Source organism: Mustela erminea, chromosome 8 (genome assembly GCF_009829155.1).
Source record: "Mustela erminea isolate mMusErm1 chromosome 8, mMusErm1.Pri, whole genome shotgun sequence".
Classification (NCBI taxonomy): Eukaryota; Metazoa; Chordata; class Mammalia; order Carnivora; family Mustelidae; genus Mustela; species Mustela erminea.
This window is the reverse complement of record NC_045621.1, coordinates 17,054,540-17,081,882: the sequence shown is the minus strand read 5'-3', so window position 1 is coordinate 17,081,882 and position 27,343 is coordinate 17,054,540.

The window sequence follows — 27,343 nt, the reverse complement described above, 5'->3', positions numbered from 1 at the left end:
TATAGCAATCAGTAGGACACAGATCCTGCTAAGAAGGTCATTTTACAACTTAGCAGAGGAGATGAAAACATGATGATGCAACATGGTTATGCTACAGTGGAGTAGGAGTCAGGTGTACAGAGCCCAGAGGAGGTAGGATGAATTCTTCCAGAAGGCTTGAGATAAGCATTACATAGGAGGTGACATTTAAATTGGGTCCCAAAGGATAACAAGAATTTATCTGGCAAGGAGGACGAGAAGACATTCTAGAAAAAGGAAAGAGCATGTGCCATGGTATGAAGGCATAAAGTGCACTGACTTTGGGCGTGGTGAGTAGACTTTTGTGCTTCCAGTGTGGCTGTGGGAGCCATGGCAGGAGGCGAGGTTGGAAGAGTAGTCTGGGCCCATCTTTATAAGAACTTGCATGTCAGGCAGAGAGGGATGGGCTTTGTCTAGCAGACAATGGAGGCCTTTGGAGGTGGCTAAGGAAGGGCAGGATATGACTGGATCTGTGTTTTTAAAAGATCAATCCATGGGAGCATGTAGGGAATGGATTATGGGTTCAGTTTTTCCAGCTCTCTGGACTTGTCCAAGGTGGAGTGAAGTTTTCGAACCTAGCACAGTAATGATATTGCTGCTCTCTTCTTGGGGTTAAATAATGGTTAACATTCTTCCAACTAAGAATTTTCAACATTTCCACCCTACATTTGCCGCCATACCCGTCAGTCTCCTACTAACCTACATTTTCTCCAGCATTAGATCACACAGAAGGGGGTGGATGGAAATATGAGAGAGGTACCAGGAAGCAGCCACGCCCACCACCTGAGCTACTCGAGGCTTCTGCAGCCCTAATGCCCCCGTGTCCCTGGTTTCCTTCACAAACCTTGTTGAGAGATGCTGCTCCCATGGTTGCATTTTCCCGGTGGATTCTGGGATGATGGAGAGTTGTCCTGACACCCGGGTGGAAGAGAGTTGAGGTTATGCACAGAGATGAATGGAGCCTTCCTTTGATTTTCTCCAAGAAAACTAAAGGCAGGGAGCTGAGAGGGACGTAGAGAAACCACTTACCCAGTGGGAAAGGATTAGGCAGGGTCCCCATGCCCTTCTCCTGAGAAAAGAATGCTTTGTTGGGCTAACAGTTATGTTGGACTAAGCGCTATGACAATATGCAATTAATAGTGAGTTTCTTTGTAACAGATAATAGTCAAAACATCTTGAAGCCCATTCAGGGAGACAACTTTGAAGGGCGCCTCGGCTGTCCACACGCACATCGAACACTGTCATTAAGCCCTCCTGGGATGACAGCAGCTATACTTCTTCATCCTGGGTGGTGGCTCTGGGGGGACTCTATTCTTTAAATTTTCTTTGGGGAAAAAAATGTCTTTTAAAAGTTAATTTGCAACACAACACAGACAAATAAATGGAAAGAGATGTGGTCTGGTGATTCATGAAGGAACCCAAAGCAGGAGGGGCGGTGCTCAGTTTCCGACGGCTGAGTGATTTATGGAAAAAGGACTCTCCCTCCCCCATTGGCTACTTCCACTGGCCAGAGGAGTAGGAGAGTTTCTCCATAGGTTCTTAGGTAAATAAAATTAAGTCATGTCTCTACCTGTGGATAGAAATGCCCAAACATATCTTTTTAAAACTTCATTTATTTTTATGAATAAGAACAGGCTGGTCTTCTAATTGTGATCAATGTCAAGCAATGTGGCTAATGATCCAACGTCTATTCTGTCCTTCCTCCTTATCAAGGGACCCTACTTTGTTTGGGGCAACCATGTGCCTAGTTAAAAATCTCTGCCTTTCCCACATGGATTCCATTCCTCAGAGGTTGGCTAAGTAACTCAGCTTTGGCCAACAAACTGCTGTAAGGGTAGCTTATTGGGTGGATATTTTAGAATTGACAGATGTTTTTCCCCCCTTGATAAAAGGGGGTGAATTTAGCTAGCACATACCTTTTTTTCTCCTTATCTTTGCTCATTTTTCCTCATCATGCCTGAAAACATGTGAGATACCCAGGGTGAGGCAGCCAAATGGTAGTGCTCTGCTGGGTGCTGGGCATATCAGGGTAAAGAAGAGGGTTTCTAGTGTGGCACTTCACTGGGGGTGTGTAGATGGGAGGTCACAATCCAATGTCCTGGGTCCTAGAACAGAAAAGGGGCATGTGAAATATGAGGTTTGAACCATAAAACAAACAAACAAACAAACAAACAAAAACAACAACAACAAAAAAACCACTCCAAATTTACATGGAAACCCCCAGATTATAAAGTTGATGACTAGGGTTAGAACATCATTCCTCACGCTTATCTAAATCCTGGGAAAGAGGAACCCGGAGAAACATGGCCAGGCAGTCCTTTGTGACTGAGAATAAGCATTCAGGGGGAAAAGGCCCAAGTGTGGGGCAGCTGGATTTGCTTCTTCAAAATACTAATCGAGGTTCCTGCGTGTGTCAGAGCTGCGCTGAGCTCAGCTTGGACGTGATTCTAGGGAGCATGTGAGCCTTGGCCCTTAAGAAATGTCTCTTTTGAGAATGATTGAACTGCTATACTCACCTAGGAAAATGAGTGGATTTGACAGCTCAAATTGGTGCAAGAAACAGTTGGACCAGCCCCAGGCCCTGCTTGGGCACTTGCCAGCTGAAGCGGGCATGACTAATCACGAAGCTCATTTGGTGGCATAAAAGGGACAGTTCCATTAGGGTCAAGTGGGGAGGCTGGGGAATATTCCCAGGCATGTGCTTCCCAGAATCAAAAGCAAAATGACTTTATTTATTTTTTTTTAAAGCAATGACAAGGTGGGCTGCGTGATCATTTTCACCATTGTTCGTTTCTTTTTTCCTCCCATTCTCAGTTCCCAGAGGGGTGCTTGGAATATATATAACCCTCAGCATGACAGTGGGGCCAAATCCGAAGAGAGGTGGGGTGTGCCGTGGACGGGCCTCCCTGCAGGCCGTCTCTGCGTTGTCTTTAGGCTTCTTCCTTAAGGGCTCGTGGTGTGTGTGTGTGACTCCCAGAGCATACGGCCGTGTGCCGTGTTTCCAGGACACATGCCCGCTGCCTACTAAACAGCTGTAAACCAAGACAGAACCCGTGGTGCGGGCAGGTGGCTCGGTCGCTATGCCTAAGGGGTGTCCTGTGAACCATGAACCCTGCAAGGTGGTGTGAGAGGCCAAAACCCTTTTTCATGATCAAATAGACTTGGGGAAATGCCTCATCTTCTGTTTTGTCTTGGTGATCCACCATGAACATTTATGGGCTAATAGATTTGAGAAGTCTCACAAGAATAAAACCTCTTCAACTTCGATTTACCAGCATTTCCCACTCTTTCTTTCTCTCTCTCTCTCTCCCCCTCCCTTTCTTCCTTCCTCTTTCTCTCTTTCTTTCTTAAATCATGGAGTTTTCCTGCTCTCCTTCACCCTCAGAGAACATCTGTCCTTGGAACAAACTTTGGCCGCTGTCCTCAGATACGTAAATAAAATAAAAGCAGTAAGACAAGTTACAAATAAATAGCAGAAGTCCGTAACCAACCGCAAGTCAAGAAAACAACTATTTTCACACTGGATTTGGGTTGTGTATTTAAGGTCCCCATAATTTCCTGCCCAACCAGCACCTTGACTGTTCAGCTAGAGGCAGTGCTCTGGTTATCCATTTCTGAGGAACAAATAACCCCAGAGCAAAGTGGCAGTAAATGACGTTATAATGCTTAGGATTTGGGGGCAGTCGGGGACTAGGATAGGGCTCAGTGAGAACAGCACGTCTCTGTGCCATGATGACTGGGATGGCTCACATGGCTGGGGACTGTTTGACCCATTCAGCTGGGTTCATGTATCTGAGGCTCTTATTTCCGCTGTCAGCTGGCTTCTCAGGTTTTCTCCATGTCACATCTGCTGGGGATGAAATGTCCAAGATGGCTTCTTCCCTTCCACGTCTGTCTAGTGCCTGAGCTGGAATGACTGGAACGTGCTGGGCTGGCCAGGTGTGGTGCCATCTTTGTTCATCTAGCTGTGCAACCTCCCAGGACGGCCATCCCAGAGGAGGCAGACTGTCATGGTGGCTGACTTCTCTTGGATCCAGTGTTCTAAGAGTCATGGTGGAGGCTGCAAGGCTGCTCGATGACCTAGCGTTGGAAGTTCTAGAGTGTCACTGCCTCTGAATTCTATTGGCCAAGCAAGTGATGGCCAGCTCAGGTTCCAGGGGACAGGAGCTACCCTCCCCATTCTTGATGGGAGCAGAAGCAGAGGACTTGTGGTTATCTTTAATTTACCGCAGGCGTCATACTGGTTGGCTTTCTGGGGCATCAGACAGCTGAAAGGTCAGTAGGGTTCCACCTGGGCTCAGATTTATCTTAAGCAATGTCTGGTAAAGTTCTTTTAGTTCAGGATGCCAATTAGAGAACTTAGGAAAAGGAGACGACAAACCCATCTAGACACAGAATGGAAAACAGTATTTTAAATGTCATAAACACAACAGACCAAACTGCTGTTGCACGTCCCTCTGGTGTTGACGCCATCATCCCGTATGATGGACCTTCTCGACTCTCCTAACGTGCTGCTCTCATCTGTCTCTTTTGCTGTGATCTTCATTAGTTTGGGCTAGTTTGGTCACATTTAAGGGTTTTATATAAACTTCTGAGAATTCTCAGTTTTTGCCTAGAATGGGTGTATTTTTTTTTTTTTTTGAGGAAAAAGAATACAGAAATTTACAGAGAATATATAACCAACATCCCTATTCTCACTTCCTAGAATTTACAAATATCAACATGCTCATCAATTTTCTGTGATTTTTGTCTGAAATAAAGGAAAGAGCAATTAGAGAGAACGTTGAAGTGTCTTTTGGTCAAACTTTCCTCCCCTGCCTCCCAGAGGCAACCATTATTATGAATTTAGTGAGTGGGATGGTATTTTGAGAACAGTGTTTTCATCAGCTGTTGTACAGTTCCATCCATTGTTCCCTGTTTCTAATTTACTGCTCTGCAGATATGTAGCTGAAATTTAATTCAAAATTCTCTGTTGCTTTATTATTTGTGACTAGCTTCTCTCCAGATAGTGTGCCAGTGAGAGGGTTCTCCCCTCGGCTTTGGTGGATGAGAACTAATTCTAGGAGGAGGCCCCCTGCACGTATCCCCCAGACTGAGCAAAAATAATGTTTTGTCCCATTCTGTGTGGACCAGTACCCTCACCGTGGATGTTATCAGCTGGAATTTCATACTCAATTATTTCAAGGCCACTAAACATGTAAGTGTGAAGCTACGGTATGGAAACCACAGAGCCCTATCAGACAACAGGTATAAACAACTCGGTCCTGACCAGTACTTCTTGTATCAAATGTCATCTTGTTTCCACAGTTGCTGAGTGATGGCCTTTCACTGATGTGACTCAACGATACTGAATGCTTATCACATTGAGTGTGGTTACCATCTGTCACCATGCAAAGTTATTATGATATTATTGACTGTATTTTTGATGCTGTACTTTTCCTTTCTGTGACTTATGTATTTATAACTGGAAGTTTGTATCTCGTAATCCATTCACCAATTTCACCCATCCTCCCCCCAGTAATTCCCCTCTGGCAATCAGTAGTTTGTTCTTCGTATTTATGAGTTTGTTTTTCTTTCTTTTTTTTTAGATTCCACATACATGTGAAATCCTATGGTGTTTGTCTTTCTCTGTCTGACTTAACCACTTAGCATAATACCCTGTAGGTCCATTCATGTTGTCACAAATGGCAAGAGTTCATTCTTTTTTATGGCTGAGTAATATCCCATTGTGTAAGTGTACATACCCATCTGCTTCACCCATTCACCTATTGATGGACATTGGGTTGTTGCATATCTTGGCTCTTGTAAACAATGCTGCAATAAACATGGGGAAGCATATATCTCTTCCAATTAATGTTTTCATTTTCTTCAGGTGAGTACCCAGAAGTAGAATTACAGGATCATATGATATTTCTCCTTTTAACTTTTTGAGGAACCTCCAAAATGATTTCCACAGTAGCCGTACCAATTTACATTCCCACCAACACTGCATGAGGGTTCCCTTATCTCTCATACTTGTTATGTCTGGTCTTTTGATAATAGATATTCTGCCTGGTCTGAAATGATATTTCATTGTGGTTTCAAATAGCATTTTCCTCTTGATGAGTGCCTGTTTCATGTGTTTGTTGGCCATCAATATGTCTTCTTTGGGAAGATGTCTGTTCAGTTCTGTCTTTGTTCTAGTTAGAAACTGTCTTTGTTCTAGTTAGAAACTGACTGCTTAATGCATACAGGGTTCTCTTTTGAAGTGACCAAAATCTTTAAGAACTTCTTTTCGGGTTCCTGGACCCAATTCAGTGTGTGTGAGACTCTGTGTGTGTGTGTGTGTGTGCTTCCCCACACCAATAAAGAATTCTCCAACACCTACCAGCGTCTGAAAGTCAACTGTGCTCTGATGCCTATCTACCTAAGACAGTCTCAGATACCACAGGTTAAGCGTTCAGTCCTACAAGATTATCCACGCAGCACCCTCCCGCTGCCTCCCACCTTCTGAACCTTGGCACACGTCCAGGTTATCACTTGTGTTTCAAGCCAACTGGCTAGAGACTGGAGGTTCCAATGACTCCGTCCTTGTACGTCAGATGCTCGTTCCAATCCAGGTTGCTCTCTGTACATCTGACAGACTGGCTATGAATCTGCAGCTTCCTTGACCCCCTCCTTGGGTTCAATTAATTTGCTGGAGCAGCTCACAGAATTCGGAGAAATGTTGTACTTACGATATGACTGGACTCTTATAAAAGGATGTAACTCAGAAATAGCCAGCTGGAAGAGATATAAAAGGCAAGCAAGGCACAAGGTGTGGAGTTTCCTGTCCTCTGAAAAAGTGCGCCCTTCTCCCCGAATCTCCACGTGCTTACCAGCCAGGAAGCTCTCTGAACCCCATCCTTTTGGGTTCTTACCGAGGCTTCATTTCAGAAGCACGCCTTGATTAAATCTTTGTTCATTGGCAACTGTTTTAACCTGAAGCCTCTTTCCCCTCCCTGGAGGTCGAGGGTGGGACTGAAAGTTCCAACTCTCTAATCACGTGGCTGGTTCTCCTGGTAACCTGCCCTTAACCTAGGAGCAGCCCCAAAGTCGCCTCATTAACATAACACCACTGTTGCTCTCAATAGCTTAGGAAATTCCAGCGGTTTTGGGAGCTCTGTGGGCAGGAAGACCAAAAACACATACATATTTCTCACTACAAATCACAGTATCACACAAGTCTGGAGGACAACAATGTAAACCCACATTTATACCATTAGGGTGCTGATTTGTACACTGGAAGACGGCTGATTTATGTTATATGAATTTCCGCTCAATAAACAACAAATAAAATAGTACAATCTCCCCTAGGTTTACACACTAAGTGCATTTTCAGAATTCAGTGAATATTAAAACCATGCAAAAAATGCTTGAGGTCTATATGTAAATCCAAGTTAGGATCCAGGCTCAGCTACATTATAAATAGGTTTTTCTCCTACACGATTATGTGGAGAGATATTCAAAAGCTGGATAGGATGTTGTTGCGCAGGATAACCCCTTCCACGGCAGAATGTCTAGAGTCCACATCCCCAAAGCAACCTCACACATTTCTGGCATGCACCACCCAGGGGGAGGGAAAGCTGAGGCCCGAGGCCCAGCAGTGAGTGAGAGTGTCCTCTGTCTTTGTCCTTCCGCAGTCCAGGATGCACCTGCCAGGTCTCTGTGTCCAATGCTTACGTGCTGCCTCACTGTCTTGTTCCAGGAATGCTTAAAAGGAACCACCATGAGACCCCGGGGGACAATGTTAGAAACATTATATCCTCTCCTCATTCTAAAAGAGAAAGCCTTGTGCTTTATTCCTGTGCTGACAATCCTAGTGCTGTGAGTAGACCTTTGGCTTTGCGATGTTGTTACATTTTGATTTTATTTTCTAAAGCCCTAGTGCCAAAGCCATGCATGGTGCTTGAATCCAGTTTCTTTGGCTCCGTTTCTCTTTGGCTCTGGGGAGAGATGCTGATGCTAATGCTGTTTGGCTTGGTCTGGCTGCCTGATCTTCTAGAAACCACTTGCTCTTTGCTTTTCCTGCTTTACTCCCCTGAGTGTACCTTTTGGCTAGCCTTCCTCTGGGGTCAACGGCGAGGCAGCCTACTGACAATTCGGCTCTGGTAATGTCACCTTATTTAGCCACAGATATTTGGGGCAGAGAAGAGCCGGGAACGTGGAGGGTCTAAGTGGTCAGGTTAGGGTACACCCTTAAGAGCTCTCTCCCCCAGTTCCTTTGTCTAGCTGTTTGTCCGAGGGGCCCTGGGAAGGGCCAGGCTGGGAAGGGCTTGGCACAGGAGCATCTCTGGAGGACAGGAGCCTTGTGTTGTTTCCTTGGGACCAGATCAAGGGGACCCTGGCTTGTGGAGAGGATGCAATCGGGAGAGGACAGTAGGGATGGAGGACCCCAGCCCAGCCCAGATCCTGCTGGTGCAGCCTGATGGAGGAACCTGAGGAGGACCACTTCGAGGCATCTGGGAATGATTTCCTCCGTCTGTCAGAACCAATGCATGTCTCAGATGTTTTTACTCCGAGCGCAGCTTTCTGCCTCTTGCCATCAGTCTCTTCAGATGTTTACCAGGAGCTCTAGGCCAGCCACGTGGCAGCAGCCTCATTTGCTTTTATTTAGTTCATATGAATTTGAGCTGTTTTGCACATAAAAAGAACCAAAGGAACATTAACTGCTAACCACTCATAACCCTCCATGTGCACGTTCGAGCTTCGTCTGCGCACACGCTCGTGCTGTGGGAACAGACTGTGTGGGGTTCTGCTTCATTCATTTTGCATCATTTCATGTACACCTGGCTTGCACACTCGCATCTTGGCGCCCAGGTAGGGCTCTTTCATGAGAAAACATCACAACCCGGCCATTCATGTATTGCATGCTGCCTAGAGATACCCAATTTCCTTGCACATAAATAACAACTTTTTAACCTTCTCTATCATACTTTCCACGGATATTCCTCCCAAAAGGAATTGCCAAGTTCAAGGTTATGAACTCTGTGGCTCTGTTTACACGCTCCTAGATTATTTCAGGATGATAGACCCAATACTCACTGCTCTCAGGGAAGCAGGATGTTTCTTTTGTGGCCATCACTCCATCATTCACCTGGCATGGGTGTTTGCTGTGCACCTGCCGGGCGCACCACCGTGCCAGGCGCTGGAGAAGTGGTGGCCAACAAGTCACAGGCCCTGGTCCCTGGTCCCTGGCCTCATGGCCCTCCCAGTTTCTGTGGCTTCTCAAGGTGCGGTCTTGGATCATCACCTTGGAATGGACCACACACAGGTCCTGGAATTACCTGGGGCGGGTGCTTATCCAGCCCCCCTGCCCTGGTTCCTGCATTTCCAATGAAATCTCCCAATGCACATCACATGTGAGCCCCACTGATCTTGGAGAAGGAGTGTAAGTTCATTTTTGCTTAGAAGGAAACATGAAGAACCCGGGAAGGAGTGTGGGAGACTGGCATGATGGACCGGCCGAAGCAGGGAGATGACAGAAGGGTGCAGGTCTTCTTGCCAAAATGTCACCTCCCTCGGGATACAGACCAAGCCACCGAACCCAGGATAGGCTGTGACTAATGAGCAAATCAAGTAGATAATTTTTTGCCGCAGCTGAGCAGTTCCCTCCCACGGGTGGAGCAGCCTGGGCCACAGAGCAGAATTAGAGCATTTTCTGGTGTCGAGATCACTGTTGCAAATTCGTTGAGTGAAGCCAAGCAGCTGGGGAGGGAGCATGTGGTTCTGCTCTGGGAAGGAGCCACGGGAGGCATGCGTGCTCGCCCCTTACCCGTGAGCAATCCTCCCAGGCGTGCAGAGCAGACAAGTCAGCTTGTCCAGAAAGATCGCTGTGCTGGTGGGGACAGAGAGAGAGACGGACAGCGCCGGCTGAGGGACATCGGGCTGCTCTGCCAAGTCAGGGAAGGGTGTGGTTGTGGGGAGGTGGAGGCAGAGGGCTGGGACCAGCTGTGCAGGCCACAGAGCAGGAGGGAGGTCTGACTGCAGGGGGTGGTTCTGGGACAGAGGAGATAGAAACGTGCAAGTGTCAAGTGTGTGGCCCCAAGAACTCCCCCAGGCTTGTGATGTCTAGTGGTCCAAAGCAAGGTGTCCTTCGTCCTTTCTGGGGATAGGATGGACCTCCGACGTAATATACCAGCCTGGAGACTTGGTGTCTCCCATGGCACACAGCCTGGGTCTAAATGTCCAACATTCCTCAAGCATTTTCTTGGGTGCAGCCATTGTGGGGTGGCCCTGGGCCCCCTGGGTGTCTCAGCTCTCATTTGGTTCCCTATTTGGGACAGTCTCCTGAAGGTGGTGCAGGCATGTTCCCCCAAATCAAAAGTAGGCTGGGGCCTTATTGTGTTGCCCTTGGCCTATGCTGATGTACTCTCTATGCACAAACCTCAAGCCGGGTTCCTGCCCTTGCTCTGAGCAGTGGTCAGTTGAATGTACATTTTCATTAAGGCCTGAGTCACTGCATGCGTCGTAGTTCGAGTCCCTATTTGGGAATGCTCCCAGTGTGACTCTATTTCTTAATTCAGAAAAATGTCCCTTGATCACTTTTTTTTCTGGCCTGATCCCATAAAGGCAAAAAGAGTTGAGCCAGCACAGGTCAGTCTTTGGATGATGCCAAAGTGGCTTCTGAGTGAGTCAGCTCAGGGTTGAAGGTGTTGAGTGAATAAGCCCTCAAGACCTTTCTACCGAGCCCTGGATGGAGGAAATCTCGTGTTTTCCAGCGACTCGGGATGTTGATGGGGAGTAGCGTAGCTATAGAAAGACCACACCAAAATGCAAGGAAGACTCTGTGACCTCATTTATAGGAGCTCAAACTGCTTACCATCTGTGCTGGGAAATCGGACAGATGCGCATGCGTGTGCGTGCACGTGTGCATGCGTGTTTTGTCGAGAGCACAGCTGTAGTATTTGGTGGAAGAGGAGAGTACAAAAGCAAACAGTTGGGGAAGACCATCTATTGATCAGCCGCAATGCTGTATTTGGTGTCGGCTTGAAAAGAATCATTCATCATAAGTCATCAAAAAGAGAACAGAAGAGAGAGCAAACACTTCCCGCCCTTAAATCTCTCACTGTTGCCTTTCACAGGAACAGTTTCTCACGCAGAAAAATCTGTTTTCAGTTGGACTGAAAAACTGCCCCGTGAGTCATAAACGTCTCTATATTTGTAAGGCTCTTCACAGTTGACAAAGCATTTTTGCAAAGTTTTTTTCCATTTGATCCTACCCACAGGGGTGGAGTGACTAATCCAAGACCGCACAGATAGAGAATGGCACAGTGGGGCTGGGTTCTGACTCCAATGAGGCTCATTAAGTTCACGGGGAAGCTGGATCTCGAAGACCAAGGCAGCTGCGATTGAGGAGGGGCTGTTGAACTCGACGTAAGGGATGTTTATATTTTACGTGTTCTACATCTTGCCCTGATTTGGGGTCTGGGGAGACTCTCAGCCTCATTTTACCTCCCAGGCTGAGGGTGGCAGCATGGATCCGTCTTAGCAAGCAGAAAGGATCAAGTGGGTTTTCTTATCCTACAGGGAAAGGGATTGTGTAAATACCAAAAGAAGAAAAAAATGGGTTCCTGGAATTGTTTTTAGATACAACCACTCATCTAACTCATTGCTTTCAGGAGCAATTCTGCTTCCCCTCCCCAAAGGTCGGTTACGCACCGCCCCCCCAGACCTGTTAGCTCACACAGAGAGGGATGAGCCCCACCGACCGGCACAAACCAACTCTCAGCAGATTTGCTTTAGCATGGATGTTTCGTTTTTGAAACGTTTTTATTTTAATTCCAATTAGTTAACATATATATTAGTTCCAGGCAGAGTGATTCAACAATTTTGTACATCACGCGGTGCTCATCATGATAAGTACAATCCTTAAGCCTCCTCACTTATTTCATTCACCCTCTCCCCCACCCACCTTCCCTCTGCTAACCATTAGTTTGCTCTCAACTGTTAAGAGTTTGTTTCTTGGTTTCTCTCTCTCATTTTTTCCCCTTTGTTCATTTGTTTCATTTCTTAAATTCCACATATAAGTAAACCATATGGTATTTCTTTCTCTGACTGACTTATTTCGCTGAGCATCATACTCTGTAGCTCCATCCATGTCGTTGCAAATGGCAAGATTTCACTCTTTTTAATGGTTGCGTAGTATTCCATTGTGGATATACACCACATCTTCTCTAGCCATTCAGTAGTCAATGGAAACGAGCTGTTTTCCTAATTTGGCTGATTTAAATAGTGCTGCTATAAACATAGGGGTGCGTGTATCCCTTTGAATTAATGTTTTTGTATCCTTTGGTTAAATACCTAGTAGCGAGATTGCTGGACTATAGGGCAGCTCTATTTTTTAAAAAAAGATTTTATTTATTTATTTGACAGAGAAGGATCACAAGTAGGCAGAGGGGCAGGCAGAGAGAGAGAGAGAAACAGGCTCCCCGCTGAGCAAAGAGTCTGATTCGAGGCTCAATCCCAGGACCCCGAGATCATGACGCAAGCCAAAGGCAGTGGCTTAACACACTGAGCCACCCAGGCCCCCGGGGCAACTCTAATTTTAACTTCTTGAGGAAACGCCATACTGTTTTCCAGAGTGGCTGCATCAATTTGCATTCACACCAACAGAAGGAGGACTCCCCTTTCTCCACATTCTTGTCAACACTGTTGTTTCTTATGTCATCGATTTTAGCCATTCTGACAGGCGTGATGTCGTATCTCATTGTATTTTTGATTTACGTTTCACTGAGGATCAGTGATGTTTGCATTTTTTTCATGTGTCTGTTGGCCACCTGGACGTCTTCTGTGGAAAAATGTCTAGTCACATCTTCTGCCCATCTTTTAATTGGATTTTTGGGGGGTATTGAGTTTTATAAGTTCTTTGTATATTTTGGATACTAACCTTTTATCAGATATGTCATTTACAAATATCTTCTTCCATTCTGAAGGTTGCCTTTTAGTTTTGCTGATTGTTTCCTTCACTGCGCAGAAGATACTTATTTTGATGTGGTCCCAATAGTTTATTTTTTCTAGATAGGGGACCTATCTAGATAGGTCCCCTATCTAGAAAAAATAAACTATTCTAGATAGGGGACCTATCTAGAAAAAATTTACTACAGCCAATGTCAGACAAGTTATTGCTTGGGCTCTCTTCTGGGACTTTTATGGTTTCAAGTCTCACACTTAGGTCTTTAATTTATTTTGAGTTTATTTTTGTGTCTGGGGTAAGAAAGTGGTCCAGTTTCATTCTTCTGCATGTTGCTGGTCAGTTTTCCCAACACCATTTGCGAAAGAGATTGTCTTTTTCTCATTGGATCTGGGAAATCTGCTTTGTTGGAGATTAATTGACCATATAACGATGGGTTTATTTCTGGGTTTTGTATTTGGTTCATTGATCTCTGTGTTTGTTTTTGTGCCAGTACCATACTGTTCTGATTACTTCAGCTTTGTAATATAACTTGAAGTTTGGAATTATGATGCCTCTAACTTCACTTTCGTTTTTCAAGATTGCTTTGGCTATTCAGGGTCTTTTGTGGTTCCATACAAATTTTAGAATTATTTATTCTATCTCTGTGAAAAATGTTGCTGGTATTTAGGTAAGGGTTGTACTGATTGTATAGATTCAGCATGGACATTTCACAGTTTCTAGGAGATAATTGCCATCCCTGGGGCACAGAGGTCATCCTCAGAAACATGGAAGTTAATAATATGAATATAAATATGAATATGAAGGAAGGGCCTTTATAAAGTAGACCAAATATTTTGTTGTTTCAATGCATTTTGATATTAAATGAATAAGTAATGTGAATTACATCTAAACCACCAAAATCTGCAAGTCAGCATCTTTTTTTTTTTTTTTTTTTTTTTTTTTAAGTCAACAACTTGAGCTTAAGATGACTATTAAAGGCTACAGACATGGTGTTTTTCTGTGCTTCAGTCAGGAATGTAATCTGAATTTGCCACTATTTGCCTTCCTATGACCTGTTATTGGTTTCTTATTTGTATGTGTGTTCAATGCCTGTCATCTCTGGACACAAGTGAGCAGCTAATGTTGCTGAGAATATCACTCTGAACAAACTTGCCAGAGTTTCTTTGTTTCTTTTGGAAATAATTATGCTAAATTTATATCAATTATCTTCCCTACAGATCCCTGAATTTTCACGTATGGAGCTGAGCTGATATAAGGAAGTAGACCAGAGATACAGGTACCTTTTTTACTTCTTGTCTGGCTAAGTGTGCCATAGGATACTGCAGAGGCAACCAGCCATACAGGACATAGAGTACTTGACTGTGGCATGTGCACGTTCAGCTTCCTAGCGTTGACTTCCCCACTGCTACCACCGACGGTGAACGCCTCGGCAGGCGAGAGGAGCAGCCCCCCTTCACACACAATCAGCACCAGCTGTAGTCCAATTAAACTCAACAGTGAACAGGTGTTCACTGTAATGACTTCCACACAAAAGCACACTTCCATCTAATACTCTTTACATCTGATACACTAACAGTCCCAATGAAAGGGAGTAGTAGAAAAAGAGATGGAATTTGGTGGAGAAAAACAGCAACCCCCAGACTCCTTCACAATCAGCATCAGAAGCAACAATTAGCCTCAACATCTCACAGGTGTCCACAGGAGGGTATTTTATGCAGAACAGACTCAAGTCAATTGTCTCTTAAGAACTTCTTTGAAGACATTTTGAAGTTTTTCAAATTCAGGCAGCTTGCTCATATTACTGTTACTACCACTATTTAATGGCTTTGAGGATTTGACCCTGCTAGACACGCATGGGCGGAAATATTAATCACACTTACATAAATTCTAAAAATGCTTTCGGCCCATTCATTGCCCCCCCCCCCCATTAGTTTACATTCGAGGTCCATGCCCTGTTTGAAACAGAGAAATCTAGAAAGCACTTCTTGGGAGTCAATGCCTAGTAGTGTTATTATTTCTATTGTGTTCTAATCAGTTATGGAATGTCCACAGTGTGCCCTGTTAGGAAGAGAGAAATGACAGGGACAAACTTTTCTGTGCAGGGAATCAATGCAGGATTGGTTAACAGCTTGGGACCCAATCAGAGTCACTCCTGTGGCTCACACCAGGCTCTGTGGAAGCTGACTAATTACCAGGGGACTCTGGTAGATGAGTTGGTGGCAAACTGTCCAGACCCCTCACTCTACAGTATGGTGCCACCAACACTACCAGTTGGCCCTTCTCTGACTTTGCATTTAACAGAGATTCATTGCCTTTGTAGTCAGTGGAGATAAGGGGTGAGTAGGTCTGAGGCAAGGACTTTAGAATTCTGCCTCTCAATTCAGTCACAGAGTAAGGTACCTTCCTAAATATACAACACCTTATAGTGCAGAAAACCATTTTTTAAATTTTACCCGAACCAATTTGATAACTTACACCAGAAAGAAACCTAAGTAAAAACCAATCCCAGATGTGGAGCACATGTTGGTGAAGGTGTCAGTTGGTAAAATTACACCAGAAAACTAGTGGATTTCCATAACTGAAGCTGGACTTGTGAGCAGACAACTCCAATCCCAACAGAAATTGCGGTAGGCAGATACTAAGATGGCTTCCAATGAACTCCTCCTCCTGAGATTCATGCCCTTGTGAGATCTTCCCCCAACTTGAGGGTGAATGGGACCTATGACCTTCTTCTGACTAAAAAAATACAACAATTATGATGGGATGTGACCTCCATGATTACATTTCCTAAAATTGTAACTTCTGTCTTGCTAGCAGACTCTCTCTACTGCCTTCTTGGCCTCATGCTTTGATGTTAGAGAGTCTTCCATGGGGAGGAACTAAATGTGGACTTTGGCCAATAGCCAGCTAAGACCTGAAGGCCTCAGTTCAACAGCCTTCCAGAAATTGAATTATGCCAACCACAGTGGGACTTGGAAGTAAATCCCTCCCCAGTTGGGATGTCAGATGAGACCCCAGCCCTGGCTGACACCTTGATTCTGCCTTGTGAGGGATCCTGAAGCACAGGATCTAGCTAAGCCATGTTTAGACTCCTGACCCACAGAAGCTGTATGATAATGTGTGTTGCTTGAATTGTGTGGTAATTGGTTACACAGCAATAGATAACAAATTCAGAAATGTTTACAAATGTGCACCCAAGGACATGTATAAAAATTTTCATAGCAGCATTCTTCATAATACCAAAATAAGAAACAACTCAAAAGTGTGTGGATGATAGGGTGGATAAATAAATTACAGTATATTTATATAGTGGAACTATAAGCAATGCAAAATTAACCAGTTCCAGCTATCTGAAGCAACATGGGTGAGACTCACAAATAATTGAGCGGAAAAAGCCAGACACTAAAGAGTACTGCTGTATGATTCAATTTACGTAAAGTTCTAAAATAGGCAAAACTAATCTATCATCCCGTTTGAAACTTAGGATGGTGGTTGCTTTTGGGGTTAGGTAGTGACAGGGAAGGGAAGCTTTCGAGGAGCTGATAAATGTCCTGTTTCTTCATCTGGGAGCTGGTTACAGGACCGTTTAACACACTTTTATGTATGTATGTAAATATGTTATAAATTAAAAAGTTTTTAAAAAGCCCCCTTTTTTCTAGCAGGTGATCTTTTCAGCCCATGATATTAATAAATGTGTGCTCAGAGGGGTGTGATATCTTTACAGACACAGGGTCACCGTATATCAGGAAAGGAGAGCACTGATTTCAAATGCCTCATTTAACAGAAAAGGCAAACGGAGTTGCAGAAAGGCTCAGAGAGGTAGAGGGAGTTACAGAAATCAAGCTTCCAGTTACTGCCAGAGCAGAAATTGCAAAGCAGGTCTCTTGTATGTGCTGGTTAGATGTGAGTGCAGAATGGCTGTGGACTGTCTTTCATGGTTCTCTATGCTTGAGTCCCTTTCCTTACCACTGTATATTGATGTCACAAACTAAGTTGAAGATTACTTTCCCAGATTGCCTAGTGCCTGGCTTCGTCTTGGGCTTTAAACTGGCCAATATCCAACAAGAAGGAGCCTCTTGGTGTCGTGTTTTCAAGCTCCCACCTTGTTCTAGTTCACTGGAATCCTTTGTTATCTGTTTCCGGGCGTGTTTCTCGCACCATGGCTAGCAATCTTTATCTGACCCTGCTCTATCCACAGTCTAGTTCTCACCCAGTACAACTGAAATTCAATCCCCTTCCCTGGCACTGAACTTGGTGAACTTTCTTGGCTTTGATTAGGACTCATGTTTTGGTGTGTATTTGCCGCAAGTAGCTCTGGGTTACGACCTTGATACGAAAGCCTCCAAGTCTTCCGTAGCTGGGTCTGCTGCAGTCTCTGCAGAAGAGGAGAGAAGCATCTTTTTTTTTTTTTTTTTTTTTCGGTCAAAGGTCTACACATACCCAATCTCTCTATGTTCAAGTAAGTTCCTACATTCCATTTTAGGAAAATATCAGCTGTTGTAGGCAGAGAGGAGCATGAACTACCTGCTCTTTCCCATTTTCTCCTCTTCTGAGATCTGAAAGCTAGGATGAAAGTGACCAGATATACACAAACGCACCTTAGAGACGAAAAGAGGATGGATGTGACAATATCTCCACTGATGGTCTGGCTGTGTCTGAAGAGAGAACGTGTCAATCAGAAAGGGAGTTGGTGGGCATAGAACTCAGAGGACAGGCCAGAGGAGCCCTGAAAAGCTGGTATGAATGTTCCAGGGGTGATGGCTTCATCAGGTCCCGGCCGTGTGATGCCATTAAGCTTTCAAGTCATCTAACTAAACTGCCCTTGCTCTGATTCCAGACTACTAAGGAGCTTTCTGATTATAATTGACTTCCTGTGTAGATTTTCTTCAAGGAGAGAAAGTGCTGGGGAGAGGAGTGTGAGTATTTGATCTTCCTGACAGCTGCACATTCCCTTGTCGATGGAAGCATTGACATTTTGGTGAGAAGTTTTGGTGTTTTTTGAGTATCGTTCACATAAGTCAGCCCTCCCAAGTCAGGCACATCTTGGAACACTAACAAGATTGAATTTTTGGACCTGTAAGTCTTCTGGCCAGACCTTGGACCGTGAAAAATTCATTAAGATAATGCCACTTCGGAAGGCCTCTTGGTAGACAGCCAGCCAGCCATTTCCTGGTAATATTCAACATGGCTTTGGGCCCACTTTCAAAAATCCTGATGGTACCTAACTGGATTGGGAGGATCAGAAGGGAACAGAGAGAGAGAGAGAGAGAAGAGGAGGTGGGGTAGTCCATTCAAATTGGTTTCCATCGAGGCTACAGATGAAAATGGAATCTTATTGAAAATAGACTACTTATGTGTTTCTTAAATGGGGATAGATACCTTTCTGAGAATATGCAGCAGTAAAGGTAGGGGATGAAACTCAGCAGAACTTTCTGGAAGATTAACTTTTCTCCCTGATTTAGGGAGATAGAGAATTTAAGATATTAACAAATGAGGTATAGCTATCCGGAGTTGGTGCTGGGTGATCAGGGTTATATTTCCCAGGTTCTATTGCATGTGATGACTTCTTGTTCAAGTGAAGTGGGGAAAATGACTATGAATTCTGGGCTCAAGCAATTAAAAAAGCACTCCTTTCCCCACCTCATAGTTGAATGGAGAGATTGCAGAGGTCCTGAAGGAGGATACGGTCACAAGACCAAGGGGCAGGCTGTCAACTCGCCAGCCACATTCACATGGACTTCATGCGAAGTAATACAGGTCTAGAGCATTAAACCATTGAGTGAGCTCTCTATTTGTCACAGCAGACAGCATTGCTTTCATAGAACTGATCAGTGATTTAAATATTTCTACATGAAAGCGAAGAGTCATGTAATAGAATATAAACTTTACGTGAATTCTCAAGTTAAAACTCAGGCTTCAAAGACCTATTTTGCTCATGGCAGGCTGTTGGCTCTTGGTGCCTACAGAGTGACACATTCACTTTCCTCTGCGGTTGGATGAACTTGATGGGAAAGTTTGACAAGGGCCAGACAAATCCATGTAATGGGGGAGTAAAAGCTGTGGTTGTTCTCCAGACTGTGGAGTCTCCAGTACACACTGATTCAAGGCAAGACTGAAGTAGGCAAAGGTAGATTTCAAGTAAACTTTTTCCTTCTTTTACCCCCAAACTCACATGGCTCATATTGCTTTTCAGTGGTTTATATCCTGGCCTGCTTTTGAGACAATATCTTCATGTTTTGGACCCTTCCTAACTTGTGAATGTTCATTCCAGTTTATATTCCCTTAGGAGCCTGTAAGGTGAGGCTAATAGGTCCAAAGAATTCAGGCCAGGTGACAGGTATGGCAAATATTGGCATTTTCCATACAAAGGTTCTTTCCGTGTCCCTGCGGGTATCAGTGATTTGGGCCCATACTCCTTTCTGCTGACCAGGTGGGGCCTCAGAGCCCTCTCAGGCCAGAGTCCAGGCAGCACCTGTGAATCTCTCAGTGCTGAGTCTTGAGTTGGGAGATCGCAGGAACTGAAGGGACAACATTTGCCTTCCAACACTTCTCTTGACTCCGTTAATCTGGTAGAGGAATGTGAAAATTTCTAGCACACTGGCACTCCAGTAGAAGAGATATTTGGGACAGGGACCATTTTTCCATTGCTCCTCAAATTATAGCACAAACCTACCACCTTTCACATCACATCATGTCACATCACATTGCGTCACGTCACCTCTCTTCACTTCAGTAGGTACTGTATTTATTTCATTGACATTAAAACAGGCTTGGTCTAGCAAGTCACACTTAACTCCATCCCCAGCAAGTTTTTATTAAGCACCTGACGTGTACGTGGCAACAAACTAGGTGCTCAGATGTTTCTTCTGTGATTATGTTGATTTATAATCATCATGTAGAGTAACTGTGTTCTCTCTGTGTCTCTCTTCCTCTGGGGAGCTGACTTCCTGGAGGAACCTTCTTGTTCTGCTGTCTACACCACCTGGGCTGTTTTGACTGCGTTCAGAACCCTCTTATTGCCCTTCCCCAAGCATGCTGAGTGAAGGGAGCACTTCTTCCTCACTGTGTTGACTGTCAAGACAGGTTTTCTCTACCCTCCCCCTCCTCAATATTGCTAAGCCATGGATTTCTGAAGGAGCTAGAAGTCTCCCTGCTGGGACCCAGCAGTCTCTGCCAGTGGCTCCTAAGACTTTTTTTGGTCACAACCTCCTTTCAGGCAGCTTCACTAAAGTGCTACTGGGGCAAAAAGAGCAAGTTTAAAAGATTCTCTTTGTCTCTCTTTTTTTTTTTTTTGAGGGGAAGAGACTTCAGTGGTAGGACTTTTTCCCACTTACCCATTCTACATCATGTTCTAGACTGGTCAGAGCTGAAAAATCACTTTCCCACCAGTGAAATGTGTTTAACTAGATGACCATGGCTGCCAAGCAGAGCAGCAGCCATCCTGGCAGCTGCAGGAAAGACTGGGGGTGGGGAGGCAGCTGCCAGGACTCAGGCTGGACATGTGCCTCCAGGTGACCGCCATGTGCAAGGACCCAGTTACGACTGCTCCTACTTAAACCTTAGAAATAGATTTAGAAAGGTATGGCCAGGTGGGCAGAGGGCAAACCTCCACTTTCCCCAGCTGGGGCTACGTGATGGGTGTTGGGATTCCATATAGCTGGGTTACGGGGGGAATGGAGCTTCGATGCCTAGCCTGCTAGCTATGGACACCACACCACAGTGGGAAGGCCTGCAAACATATGATTAGTTAATGAAAACTTGGATTTTGCAGAAAACAGCCAAATCTGCGGAAGGGTGGCAGCTGCTCTATTGAGCTAAAGTCCTAGGAAAGCCCTAAAGTTGTGGAATCTGCATATTTCCCTCACCCCTACCTAGGAGGCCAGCACAGAGCAGTCATTACAGGACTTTCCTGGAGGCATCAGGAAGTCAGGGGTAGTGATTTGCTTAGATTTGTCTGAATAGTTGCAGGTTGCCAAATTGCACAGACAGCTGTAGTCAGTTGCTTTCTTCATGCTGTTCAATCCGTGCCATGCATTTTGCCAGCTGCATCCCTTCTCTTCCCTGGACATCTTGGGAAATCATCATGACTTCATAGGTAGAGTTCTGAATGTGTTTGTTTTTTGCAATATCATTACATTTGCTCAACTGTATTATTAGCTGGAAGATGATAGCCTACCGCAGCTTCATCATTTTTCCAACTTGGGCATTTGTTTATGGAATCCATGTGGAACAATGGACTACGTACAGCACTCTTTCCATGCCTCAACATGCTTTCTTCCAGAAGTAGTGGTGATGGTAGTGAGAAAGAGAAATTCAATTACGCTGTACTAGGAATTTGATATAATAGGAATTCCGTGGGCAGACTGGCTTTATTTGCCCGGAATTCGTTTGGGTAAAACCAAAACACTTTTTTTTATGAATCACTCTTTTTGGTCACTTTCCTTGTAGGGTAAGAGTAAAATCTGGGAACTGGCCTTTGTTGTGGTCTTTCTATCTTTTGTAAGACTAAACCCACAGTGATCCTGGAGCATATTACTATTTATAGGAGGCTGCAACACTTGTACAGAGTGGAGTCTGGAAGTCAGATTATAGGAAAGAGTTTATAGTTTCCCCATTTGATCATCAATTAGCTTACATCAAGTCATAGAATCTTTCCACTGAATGGAAACTTGGAAACAAATCTGTTTCTACCCTTTCATGTTATGGATGAGAACCCCAAAGGGCAGAGAGAGGACTTACATTTATAAAGACTCAGATCAGGGGCAGCGACGTCCAGGTGTATCAGGTATCCAGGTGTATGAAGTCTCCAGGTGTACCAATTATACCTTCTGGCTGCAAACAATGGAAAACAACTCTGGAAATTTACTGGAAGTGTATTGAAAGTTTATTTGGAAGGATACTGGAAGCTTCCAAAGACAGCAAGGAACCTAGAGAACCAGATTTGGGAATGGATTCAAAACAAGCCTTCCTCTAGAAGGCGAGGAAGGCAGACACCTACAGAGCATATGCTATTAGGAGCAATCTGGTCAGGGCAGAAGAGGCCTCAACTTTTTCAGTCTCTTGTAAGTCTACTGACTTTTCAGTTTACTTTTGCATGAGCTAAATTAAGACAGGTCTTTTGTTAGCACCTTGGCTAGAGGAAAACATGGTGCCTGATAGGAGTCCTAGAGAGCATATTCAATGAAGAGGAAATGAGTCTCCTAAGGAAAATTTTAGTGCCTTTAGGAAGGTCCTTTGGGAGGATTTCAAAGCAAATATCCTCAACATTCACTCACCAATCTCTTGGTTTCATACATTGGTTCATGGAGTGCTTTTGGACATCTATGTTCATTATAGACTTTACCAATTCTTTCTCCAAAATACCTCATAAATTCATTGTCTCTATAGCCTTCCCCTGGAGCAGAGCCTGTTTATTATCTCTGAGGAGCCCTTGTCTTCTTCTTCCCTGTAGACATAGACCACCTTGAAATTCATCCAGATAACATGGCCTGCCTAACTGAAGATATTTCCCATCCTGCTTTGCAATTAGATGTGCCCAGGGGACTGAATTTAAATGAACAAGAGGTAAGTTAAAGAGATGATACAGTATCCAGGTCATCTTCTTTCAAAAGAAATGGCTTGTCCTCTCTCTCTCCCTTTCTTCTATCTTAGGTTAACATAATTACAGTATTCATGATCCTCCACTGGTCCAACCATGCCCTTCCATCCATTCATACATCCAACTGTATTTATTTTTCATGTGATAGACCCCTATGAACATACGGCTCAGCACAAAAACTAGAATTATGAAAATAAGTTACATCTATGGTTCTTCTCCAGTCTAACCTCTTGTCTTCTCTCAACCTAAGTAACCAGCATTCTGAATCCCGTATTCACCATTCCTTTACTTGCTTAGATTGTATTATCTCGTGTATATTAAGGGTTGATCATAGAAACAGAAACATAGGAATGATACTGAATATGGAACTTATTAAAGAGACTCAACTCTATGTAGTGCCAGATCTAGTTAAATTATTGCTGTTTCGTTATCGTTCTATATCTGCTACTGGGTCTAGACGAGGAGTTGGGGAAGCTAAAGGAGAAGACCCAGCAGGAGTTCAGGAGTCATGGCTTCAGCGGCTACCCCAGGAGCTGCACTCACTGGGCCAGGATTCAGAGGCTGGAGGGGAAGGTGGAGTTGCTCTGGACCCACCTGCTGCCCATGCCAATGTGATGAGCCAGCAGGTCCGTGACAATGTGTGTGAGTTGCAGCAGTGCCTGGTACCTTATACCAACCTTCTGAACGTAAGGAAGAGCCTCCTTCTCCTTCTTCTTTTTCTTCTTCTTCAGATTTATTTATTTGAGAGAAATAAAGAGAGATGTGCATGTGAGTAGGGAGAGGGATAGAGGGAGAGAATCTTTAAGTAGACTCCTCACTGAGCTCAGAGTCCCACTTGGGGCTCTATCTCACAACCCATGGAATCATGACCTGAACTGAAACCAGGAGTTAGATGCTTAACCAACAGAGCCACCCAGGCACCCCAAATAAGTCCAATATAATTCACAATATTGTTCTAAATATTGTTCACAATATCTTTTGAGGAACTTGCTAGCTCAGAACTGTGCAGAAAGGGTAATTCTGGGAAATGTAGTTCTAGCTTAGCTAAGTTGACATAGCATAAATTTATCCACAGTCATTCAATTATATGTACAAAGTATGTTTTTTAAAAAATTGCTTTTAATTTGATAAAAGCATATTATGCTGTATATATTCATTTAGAACCTATTTTTTCTAAAATGCAACATTGTATTTTTAGAATTTATTCATATTGCTGTGTATAGCTTTAGCTTAATCTTGTTGACTTCTCTGTTATATTCTTGTTTCTTTCTTTTTTTCTTTTTGAGGGAGAGGGGGATAGGGAGATGGAGAGGGAGAGAGGGAATCTTAAGCAGGCTCCACACCCAGCATGAAGCCCACCCCAGGGCTCGATCTCACTACCATGGGATCATAACCTGAGGCGAAATCAAGAGTCAGATGCTTAACTGACTGAGCCACCCAGGTACCCCTGCTCTGTTATATTCTATCATGTGAATATATCATAGTTTGTTCATCTACTCTCTGTTAATGGGCATTTGGATTGTTTCCAGGTGTTTTAGTTAGCTTGGGCTGCTATAACAGAATATCATGGTCTGGGTGGCTTCAACAACAGACACCTGTTTCTCCCAGTTTCAGAAGCTGGGAAGTCCAAGATCAAGGTGCTGGCCGATGCAGTTCCCAGTGAGGTTCCTCTTGGTAGTTTGCGGATGCCACCTTCTTACTTGTTCTCACATGGCAGAGAAAGAGAAAGCTCTGATTTCTCTTTTTCTTGTGATATTAACCCCATCATGAGGGTCCCACCCTTATGACCTCATGATCTAACCTAAAAACCTCCCAAAGACCTTACTGCCCGCTATTGCATTGGGGGTTACAACTTCAATATAACGAGTTTTGGACAGACACAGACATTCAGTCTGTAACACCAGGTTTTGCTATTGCAAACCACCTTCCTCTGAACATGCTTGTATCTCTCCAGGTGTTCATGGGTAGAAGTCTCTTACAGCTTCACACCAGCCTGACATGGGTTGGGAATGACCTTGCATCCTGGTTTTCCTGGGACAAGACCAGTTATGCTTATTAATAGTCCAAGAATAATTATTATATATTGCACTTTTCTTTTCCCTATTTATAGCTTGTTCTCACTTTCTTTTGACAAATAGAAATTTTAAATTTTAGTATGGCCAAATTTAGAATTTTTTTAGAGTTAGCATTTTTTGGAGTATTGTTTAAGAAATTCTTCTCTATCTCAAAGTCAAAAAGATATTTACCTGTGATTGTTGTGCAGAGTTTTACAAGGTTAGCCCTTAATCCATCTGGAATTAATTTTGGTATATGGTGTCATAGAGGGATCTAATTTCATATTTCTATGTATGCATAACCTTTTTTATCTTGCTATATTTATTTTCCCACTGACCTGGCAGACCACCTCTGTCAGATACCGGTTTCATACATGTGTGGCTCTATATTTGAGCTCTCTCTATATTTTTAAAATTTAAATTCAATTAGTGAACTTATAGTACATCATTAGTTTCAGATGTAGTGTTCGGTAATTTATTGGTTGCACATAACACCCAGTGCTCATTGCATCACGGGCCCTCCTTAATGCCCATCACCTAATTATCCATCCATCCACCCACCTCCCCTCCAGCAACGCTCAGTTTGTTTCTTATAGTTAAGAGTCTCTCATGATTTTTCTCCCTCTCTGATGACTTCCCATTCTGTTTTCCCTCCCTTCCCATATGGTCCCTGCCCTGTTTTTTATGTTTCACATATGAAGGAAACCATATGATAATTGTCTTTCCCTGACTGACTTATTTTGCTCAGCATAATACCCTCCGGTTCTATCCATGTCGATATAGATGATAAGTATTCATACTTTCTGATGGCTGAGTAATATTCCATTGTATACATATATACCACATCTTCCTTATCCATTCATATGTTGATGAACATTTTGTGAGCTCCAGATTCTACTCCATCCTCTGTTTGTCTGACCCAGTACCAGTATCATCCTGTCTTAATTATCGTAGTTTCACAAAAAAGCATGACATCTGGTGGGGCAATTCGTCCTTGCATGCTCTCTTCTTCATAAAAGCCCAGGGTATTTTTTTTTTCCCCTTTTACTCCTCCATTCAAATTTCAAAGTCAGCTTATCAAGTTCTCCGAAGTGGATATTTGCATTTTGATTGGAACTTTCTTGAATTAGAGAGATGAACAACACTGTGCCATTGTCTTTTTATTCATAATGTGCCGTATCCTTTAATTTGTTTGGATCATCTTTTTGTCTACTAATAAAGTTTTATAATTCTCCCTGTAGAGGTTTTACATTTATATTTAGATTTATTTCTAGGTTCTTGATATAACTTTGAAACTATTGTAAATTTTGTCTTCTCTTTAATTATATTTTCTGGTCATTTATTTCAAGGGTACAGAAATGCAATTGATTTTCATTAAACTGGGTTACTATTTCTAATAATTTGCTCATAGATCTTTTTTGCTTTTCCAGGTGGATAATTATGCCACCTGAAAACAATGGCAGTTCTATTTCTTCCTTTCCATTCTTTCTTCTTCTTTTTTTTTTTTTTAAGATTTTATTTATTTATTTGATAGAGAGAGAGAGAGATCACAAGAAGACAGAGAGGCAGACGTGGCAGGGAGGAAGCAGGCTCCCCGGTGAGCAGAGAGCCTGGTGCACTGCTCAATCCCAGGACCCTGAGATCATGACCTGAGCCCCTGAGCCAAAGGCAGAGACTTAACCCACTGAGCCACCCAAATGCCCCCATTCTTTCCCTCTTTCTTTTTCTTCTCTCTCTCTCTCTCTTTTTTTTTTTTTTCTGGTTGAGGCCTTAAATATCATGCAGAACAGAAATGATAAGACCAGATTGTATTGACTCATTTCTGATTTTAGAGAGAGTTATCCTAATATTTTCCCATTCAGGATGATGTTATAAAGTTATTTTGTATATACTCCTTAGAAGGCTAAGGAAGTTTTTTCTAGTCTTCATTTGCTGAGGTTTTGTTTTGAAAATTTTTTATTATGGTAAAATATATGTAACATAAAATTTGCCATTTTAACCCTTTTGAATGTACAATTCGGTGACATCACCTTCACATCGTTACACAACCATCACCACAGAGTTTTCCCAAAACCTTTTCACCACTCCAGAAAGAAACTGTAACCGTAACCACAGAGCAACAACACTCCTTCTGCTCCTCTGCCCCAGGCCTTGATAACCTCTCATCTACTTTCTGTCTCTATAAATGTGCTTTTTCTAGATATTTCATTTACGTGAAATGATATAATATTTATTCTTTTGTGTCTGGATCCTTTTGGCTATTATCATGTTTTGTCTTTGTGTGAGTGTGTGTGTGTGTATTGTGTGTGCTTCAGGCAAGGCTTGAACTCATGACCTTGAGTTCAAGACCTGAGCTAAGATCAAGACTCAGATGCCTATGTAACCCCTTCCAATCCCCTCCCTCCTTGAGAGCTTTGTATCTCTTTGTATCTTTGTATCTCACTTTGCTATCCCTCAATAAACCTTGCTCTGCTGCCCATCACTCTGTCTGGTACCAAGAACTGTGGGCACCGATGGAGAAAAAGATTCTGCAACATTATGAGAGCTAGTTTAAGGTTAATGGTTTAATTAAAACAGACATGTCTTTAGAGTTAACAACACTAAATATAAAACTTTTATTCTATCTAAGTTTACTAGCCAATTAAATTCATGTTCTCACAAGCTCTGTCAACAAAAAAATAATGTATTAGGATAATGACTGACTTTGTCTAATGTATAATAAAGTTTTTATAGGTAGTG